The 8,097-nt window shown below is 45.0% G+C and overlaps 1 protein-coding gene across 1 annotated transcript in view; it reads right to left on the minus strand.

Annotated features, from left to right (window-relative positions):
- Positions 1–7,750, minus strand: part of BCAR3 (BCAR3 adaptor protein, NSP family member) — a 166,036-nt gene extending 158,286 nt beyond the window's left edge. The window contains exon 1 of the mRNA XM_072644034.1: positions 7,624–7,750. The gene's annotated coding sequence lies outside the window, so the exon portion shown is untranslated. The remainder of the gene's footprint in view (positions 1–7,623) is intronic.
- Between the last annotated feature and the right edge of the window lie 347 nt (positions 7,751–8,097).

The raw sequence follows: 8,097 nt of genomic DNA on the forward strand, positions 1-8,097 counted from the left end.
AGGGAGCAGGTTTCGAACAGAACGCTGAAGGTGCCTCTGAAGAGACGAAGGCAGGACTGAGTTTCTCTTATCATAAAGGCAGAAGAGTTTAGATCAGTGAATAAGCTCTGGAGAATAGAGAGGCCCTGGAGAGCAGCACACCTTGAATTCAGATTCCACAAAAATGCCAGGGAATGGAATGAGCCTGTGAGTGAAAGTCATGGGGGCTCTTTTGAGCTGAGAGCGAGCAGCGGAGGATCAGACGGTGGTGCCCATTACCAGCTGCAGTGACTTTACTGGCCTGTTTTATTTGCTTGCTTTCCCTAGTTACAACGGAGTCTGATGGGGGAAGGGGACTTTAGGAAATGCCTGTTCTAAAAAAGAACATTGATAAACCAACAAAAAAGGGTTAAAGCTCATAGAATCACAGAATTTTCAAGCTAGAATGGACCTTAGGGATCATTTACTTCAAATTCCTTGTTTTACAGGAAGGAGAAGGTAAGGCCTAGAGAGGTTAAGGGGAAACTTACCCAAGAGGTTAAATACCTTGACTAGGTCACACCAGAACCGGGCTAGTGATAGAACCAGACAAGTCTAGACCCCAGATCCAGAGCTATTTCCACTATAAGGATACACTACAGGTACTTAGCACAGTGCCAGGCACATTGTTCAGTCATTTTCTGTTGCATCAGACTCTTCATGATCCCATTTAGGGTTTTCCTGACAAATATACTAGAGTGATTTGTCATTTCCTTCTCCAACTTATTTTACAGATGAGGAAACTGAGGCAAAGAGGGTTAAGTGACTTGCTCAGCCTCATATAGTTAGTGTCTGAGGTCAGATTTGAACTCAAGTGCTCCTGACTCCAGGCCCCCCACTCTATCTACTTCATGACCTAGTTACCCTGCTGAGAAGACATTATACAAATCTTATATATATGTGTATGTGTGTGTGTGTGCGTACACATACACATATACATGTATATACACACACATTTATTTCCTTCACACTTCCCCTATAGAATCACAGTTATCTCAACATTAGAAGAAACCCCTAGTCCTATTCGTGACCCTAAAAGAATAGCCACTATAACATACCAAACAGATGGTCATTTAGCAGGAGCTTGTCACTCTCCTGAAGCCTCGCTCAGGCATCTAGGTGGCACAGTGGATGGAGCGGGAGGCCTGAAGTTAGGAAGACTCATCTTCCTGAGTTCAAATACAGCCTCAGACACTTACTAGCTATGTGACCCTGGGCAAGTCACTTAACCCTGTTTGCCTCAATTTTCTCATCTGTAAAATGAGCTGGTAAAGGAAATGGCAAACCACTCCAAGATTCTTGCCAAGAAAACCCCCAACGGAATCATGAACAGTTGGATACGACTGAACTAAAGTACATTAAGAGCAGACTCTGAATCATATAATTAAGTAATCATGATGGTTGGGGCCTTTTCCTCAAGTCAAACATGAATAAGTCAACTGAAAAGATAAGTTCCTTCAAGCCAGTGATGAGGCTTAAAAATAAAAGTCTATAAATGTAGAGAAAAGATAGCCTGGCAAAGTAGATAGCCAAACCTCTTTGAATCAGGAAAACTGGGGTTTGATATGCTGGTTTTGTGGCCCTGGGCAAGTCACAGTCTCTCAATGTCCCAAGCAACCAAGGATAGAAATTACAAAATGTTGGGATAATGGTATCACCAGGAGCTTTCTCGACAGGTGCTCACTATACAGATGGAATAATAAAGCTTTTATATAGCTCTTTAAGGTTTTCAAAGTGCTGTACAAGAGTGTTTACCTTATTTGAGACTCACAACCATCCTGGGAGGTAGGTGCTATTATTATCCCCACTTTACAGATAAAAAAAGTGAGGTAGAGAGAGGTTAAGTGATATGGCCAGAGTAACACAGCTAGTTAAGTGTCTGAGGCCAGACGTTAACAGGTCTTCTTCAATTCAGGCCCCGGGTTTTATCCGGTGCACATCCAGCTACCTGCAAATCACAGGTCCATTCCTACTCCCCTCCAACACATCAACACATACACACATACATACACACACACGCACACACAGACACAGACACACATACACACACACAGACACACTGATTACTTCTCAAGACTCTAAGAGGTAAGGCAGGGGTGGGGAACCCTGAGGGACAAGCGTTTTCCAGTACTATTGCTCATGAGCCCCCAGTGGTATGATCTTCAAAGACTTATCAGTCAGGCTTACTTAGCTTTTAAAAGGGATATTTAGTAAACAAGTATAAGTAAAGACAGTTGTTAAAAAAAAACAAAAAACATCATTCCCACCCCCCCCCCCAAAAAACGGAGGGCACACTCTCACCTTTGCACACAAAACATTCCTGGGGAAAGTGGGCTCAAACTTAAGAGTCCTGGGTATTGAGTTACACACGTGGTCAACACAGCCCAGTTACTGGGAGCCCTTTTCTCCTTTCCTCAACTCCTCATGAAGTTCCAATTAGGTGTAACTCTCCAGTGATGTCCAAGCATTAGTGTCTTTCTGGAGTCCACAGCCTGTACTTCTTTCTGCCTCGAGGATAGTCACTTCTGGAAGCTGTCACTGGCCTTGGTTGACTATTTTTCTACATCCTCTGTCATCAGTTTCTACTAATCAGGAGCCATTGCTACTGCCTCTAGTCAGCAGGGGCACCTCCGATGACTCTCCCTAACTCACATGGCCCTGGCATTTCTCCCTCCTGCTCCCTCTCCACAGACCCTAAGCTATATCCTCTAAGGGGCTTGGCTGAAGCTCCTCTATCACTTTAGACTGGCTTGTCACCTGAGTCAAAACTGGGTTACTTTGCTGCACATAGTCCCTCAAGTGTTCTTTCAGTCAGCCCCAAGATGTCTCCCACACAGCATAATCTGCTTCCATCAGATGACCCGAATCCCCTCTGATTTTTTCAAACTGACTGAAGATTTATTCACACCTACTTTACTTTGGTGCTTCAATCAAAATGCCTGGGCCTTCTGTGATTACATTAATGGGGGGATTGGAGAGAGGAGAAAGAAGAGGAAAGGGAACAATTCATTGCTGTATCTCAAAGAAAAGGTTTTCATTTCAAGTTATAGAATCAGAGCTAGAAGGAAACTTAGAAGTCATCAAGCCCAGCCCTTTCATTTTAGGAATGAAAATACCAAGGCTTCATTGACTTGCCCAAGGCCACACAGAGGGTAAGTGGCAGAACTAGGATTTGACCCCAGGTCCTTGGACTACAAATCCATGGCTTTTTCCACTATTGCCTTGGGCAAGGAAACTGAGGTTCAAATGGGTTAAAGGATTTATCCTGGATGCTCCAGGTGACTCCAATCTAGTATTTCTTTCCAATATACCAATGCTGTCACACAATTCCAGAGAATGTTGCGGTGCAGAACAATACGGCTTTCCATTTTCAGACATTTAAAGCCCTCAATAGGAATTTAACTAGCTTTTCTCATTTTAACCTAATTACTTACTTCGTTTTGAGTAAAATAAGTTTCTGGTGCTAAACCCACTTATTTCTTTCTACCCTTGAGAATTTGACAATGCTTCTGATAGAGTGACAACACCTCTATGAACGCAGAACAACAACTAGGCCTTCATGAGAAGCCAAATGACTTGGCCAGAGTGACATAATCAATATGCCCTGAAAAAGGACTGAGGTTTTCCTGATTTTGTTAGATAGTGAGCTCCTTTAGGGCAGGGACTGTCTTTTGTCTCTTTTTGTATCCCCAGTGCTTACCTGCAGTGCTTGACACATAGTAGGTGCTTGATAAATGTTTGTTGACCAACTAAAACCTTGACCCAAGGTAACTCAGCTCTCAATAACAAAGGCGTCAATGGATGTAAGATCCAAACCTACTCTTGCTGTGCATCCTTGAGCCATGGCCTCCCATAAGTTCTTCCCGAGGTTCTGAGGGAGCCTTATTTCCAGACTAAGATGCTCATTGCTAATTAGGAGACCCAGGGAGGGCACAGGCACAGATGGTCAATAAGCATTTATTTAGGACCTCTTATGTGCCAAGCACTGTGACAGTTGCTAACTATAGTGGGGTGATCTCCAGTTGTCCTGATCTGTATTTTGCCACTGGACCCAGATGGCTCCAGAGGAGAAAATGAGGCTGGTGACTTTGCACAGCCTGACCTCACTTAAATTCAATTCACTTGCATGTCTTGGTATCATCTTCCTGATGTCATGGTCCTCTTTGAGAATGCAGAACAAAATGCAAAAACACCACAACAATATCCATCCAAAGTTCTGGATGCCTTCTTTCCACGGATTCTGTAGACACCATGAGGGTCCCTGTAGAGCATGCAGACTGCCCAGGCTAGCTCACACTCTTACCATGACCAGCCCCTTTTCTCCTATTCATTTCTTTGATGAATTCTTTGACCCCATTCTTAATTTCTCATCATGTATAAAGGGTTACAACCTTAATAATGACCATGATCAGAATCAAAAGACTTGTTTTCTATTTGCTTCAAATATCCCACAGAGCAGAAGGGATTCCTTCTCCACCTCCTTCCTCAGGCATGGCCACTTCTAAGATGGAATGCCAACTCATTTATCATATCTTCCACCCTAGGAGGGGAAAATTTTAGCTGGAAACAATAAAACTAAAAACATCAAATCAAGAACACCAGGAAAAAACTATTGAACACTTCACAAGGATCAGCCTAACATGCCAGTGCAGGACAAAAAGACTGAGGCGAATCACTCCAGACATAAGATTTCATCTCTGAGTCTGTGGTGAACCCTGTGTCAACCAGATGGGTGATGTAAGACCAACAGATTCTATAAAAGATCTTTCTGGCTTCTTCTAATTCCAGACGTTGGAAAATATACAAAGATCCAAAGGCTTGAAATCTTGAAACAAGAATAAAAAAGAAAGAGACCCAGAAGAAGGCTGAAAGACTCACAAATGATATTAAGAACAAAGGAGGGCGACACCTGTCAAAAGCATGGAACTACTTACCACCTCGACACTGGCCAACGACCTGGTTTTGAAATAGCTGTAGAAGCAAGCCAACCCTGCTAGCTTTACCGCATTAGCTTGTGAAATGGAAGAGAGTTAAGTTGGGTTGGCCATCTGCCTGTTTTAACATCTCCCTCTTTTTTTAAGGGGATGTTTACAGAGAAAATATGATTATCCTTCCACTCTAGGGCTTAGTGATGTACACACTTGAATATAATATCTCCTATTACCCTTTTTTATTCTGGAAATGAACTTTAGTTAATCCTTTACTTCTAGGAAAGAGAACTTACATTTCAAAGACTCATAGAATTTAAGAACTGGACTATAGAAAGCAAAACTAACCCTCCTTATTCTTGTTTTTGTTTTCTTACAGTTAAGGAAACTGAGGCCCAGAGAGGTTGTGACTTCCATCATTGTCTACACAGTGGAGAAAAGGATGGACCTGCAATCAGGAAGAGGTACCTTTCAGTCTTGGGGGTGCAGTTGAGGAGAGCATAGGCTTGGAGTCCAGCGATCTGGATTCAGATCCCAGCTCTTCTACTTATTACAAGCATAACTTGGGGAAAGTTAAAGAACCTCTCTAAATCTCAATTTCTTTATATGCAAAAAAGACAGGATTGCACTGGATGGACACCCCTCCCACACCCAGGTCCCTTCTACTTCAAAATCTAGCCCCTAAGACTTCTTAAACATTAGCTAAACCTCTCTGAATGATTCCTCCCTTGTCAAAGGGGGATAATGACAATATTCCTTATCTTGCAGGGTGGTCATGAGACCTAAATGAAATAATGTGAGTCCCAATTAAAATCAACAGAAATTTCAATTATTTTTTTATTTCCCCCCTCCCCAGCAACTAGAAAAGGTAATACAGCCACTGTTTCTAAATGAGCATATATATTAAAAGCAGAGCTTCAAATGTTACAAACTGTTTTTACATGCAATTGAAGAAAAAATAAAATATTATTTAAAATAAACAAATATCCCATTTGATCCCCACAATTGCCAAAAAGGGCAGATGCGATTACAAAGGGAAAAAAACAGAAAAAGAAAAAAAGTTGAGCTTTACTTGAGCTTAGAATTAAAGGTGTATACCTTTAAGAATACTCCATTTTAAGCAGGCTTCTAAAGTCTAGCCAAGTGATTAAAATGCTAGTAATCCCACCTCACAGTTTACGGTTAGATTATACTTCAGGCAGTATAAAGTTATGAGGATTAGCATTCACTTCCCAAACGGGCTTCCCCTTGAATTCTGAGAATATGGATTTCAATTCATTATCCTGAAAATCTAAAGCCCAGAATGTTAAATTCCTTGGAAGTTGGGGGTGGGACTTCTTGAACAACAAGCCGCTTAATATGATCATTAATACTTAATAGAATTCCTTAGCATGTTAGACTTCAGCTGCCTAATCAACAACTCACTCCACAGTAGTTTTCTGAGTTAATTATTTCAATTTAAAATTCACACTCTTCCTGATTTTGGCAGTGGGGTCCTTCCCATGTCTTCCCAGATCTTATTTCAATCGCTGCTTTAATGAATGCGCTAGAGAAAAGAGGGAGGGGTAACATCAACTCTCCATCTGACCTTCCCTCTTTAAAGCTAGATAACCCTGTTTCTTTTTCTTGGAGAGATCTGCAACCCTGGGAGATACCAGTCAAGATTTAAAAGCCTCTTCCAAAAAAAAACCAAAATGACAGATTTGCATAAATTCATTGGCTCAGCCGGATCCAAAGAAAGCACAAATTTCTTTTGCCCCCTCCCCTTTTATTTTTTAACTCTAGCAGATGAATTAACTACCAGAACGAAATTCCAGGACACAATTTCCACCACCTACCACCCCTAAAACAGCCTGATCAGAACCCATGAACCTTGTTATATGCCTCTAGACAAGCTGACCTTCCCATCTGGGATACTATGTAACCTTGAAAACTTTCCAAAGGCGTGGAAGTGTCAGTTGCTTAACTGTTGGGAAAGATGGGCTCAGATCTAGTCCGTCTTCAGAGCAGCCCCCACTCCCTTTCCAGACAGAGAGGGACCCACACAACCATATATTCATTCTTGTCCTCAACAAAGAAGCAGCAGCAGCAAACGTGGTCAACAGCTACATGGCAGGCTCCCTCGCTGTCTTTGCAAACTTTCCAAGAGATTAGTAAAGACATTTGCCTCCTCCAAACTCTGAGCTTCCAGCGGAGCCCTTTTCAATCCGTCTCATCCTTCCCTCCCCACCCCTACCCCCACCTTCGGAGCTGCATTGGATTAAAAAACAAACAACAAACAAAAACCCTGGCAACCCCCCAGTAGACAGGAGACGAGGGCTGCTACACAGACACTTTGAGGACCACGGCAAAGAGAAGCCCCCGTCCCCGCTCCCCTCCCGCCTGCGCTCTAAATCATGCCTCTAGCAAGCCCCCGTGAACCCAGACAAAGTGCCAGCTCTGGCCGCCGCATGGGCAAGGGATGCTTCGGTACGAACGGCTGGGCATCTATCTTCCCGACTGCAGCGACACCCCGGGGCTATCGGGGCCGGCCAAGGGCTTTCCCGAGGACTGCGGGAATCCCCCGCTTCAGCCCTGCCTTCGGAGACTGGCAACTTTGTTTAAAGAGGAGGAAAGAAAGAAAAGAAAGTGCAGCGCCCGAGCGGAGCCCCGAGGCTTCCACTCGGTTAAAACTAACCTCCGAGAGTCCTGCCCGGGGCCAGCCCAGTTCCAGCGGCGGGGACTAGGTCGGGAGCCCTCGGAACAGCAGCCGCAGCCCGGGCGCCGAGCAGAGGACAGGCTGCGCTGGTCCGCTCGCTCTCCCACGCCCGCAGCCCGGCTCTCCCTCCCGGACGCGCGCCGGGGACGCTTCCCTCGCCCCGGCTTTCGCTTCAGGGCTGCGGACCCGTCATCTCCGAGACAGAGCGGGCTGGGGGCTGCCGCGGGAAGCCGAATGCCGAGGGTTCCGCGGGCCGGATCCGCTCATCCTCCGAGGCAGGGGATCGCGTGGCCAGCGGCTCCGCCGCCTGGCCCGGCCCGGCGCAGCGCGCTCCCCAGGAGCTCCGAGGACAGCGAAGGTGCGGCTCTGGGACAGCTTGGCCCGAGCTCCGACTGTCCCAGGCAGGCGCTCCCGAGCTGGCTTCCCCGGCCCCACCCCTGGGGAGGCTGCCGA

This window comes from Notamacropus eugenii, chromosome 2 (genome assembly GCF_028372415.1).
Source record: "Notamacropus eugenii isolate mMacEug1 chromosome 2, mMacEug1.pri_v2, whole genome shotgun sequence".
Lineage (NCBI taxonomy): Eukaryota > Metazoa > Chordata > Mammalia > Diprotodontia > Macropodidae > Notamacropus > Notamacropus eugenii.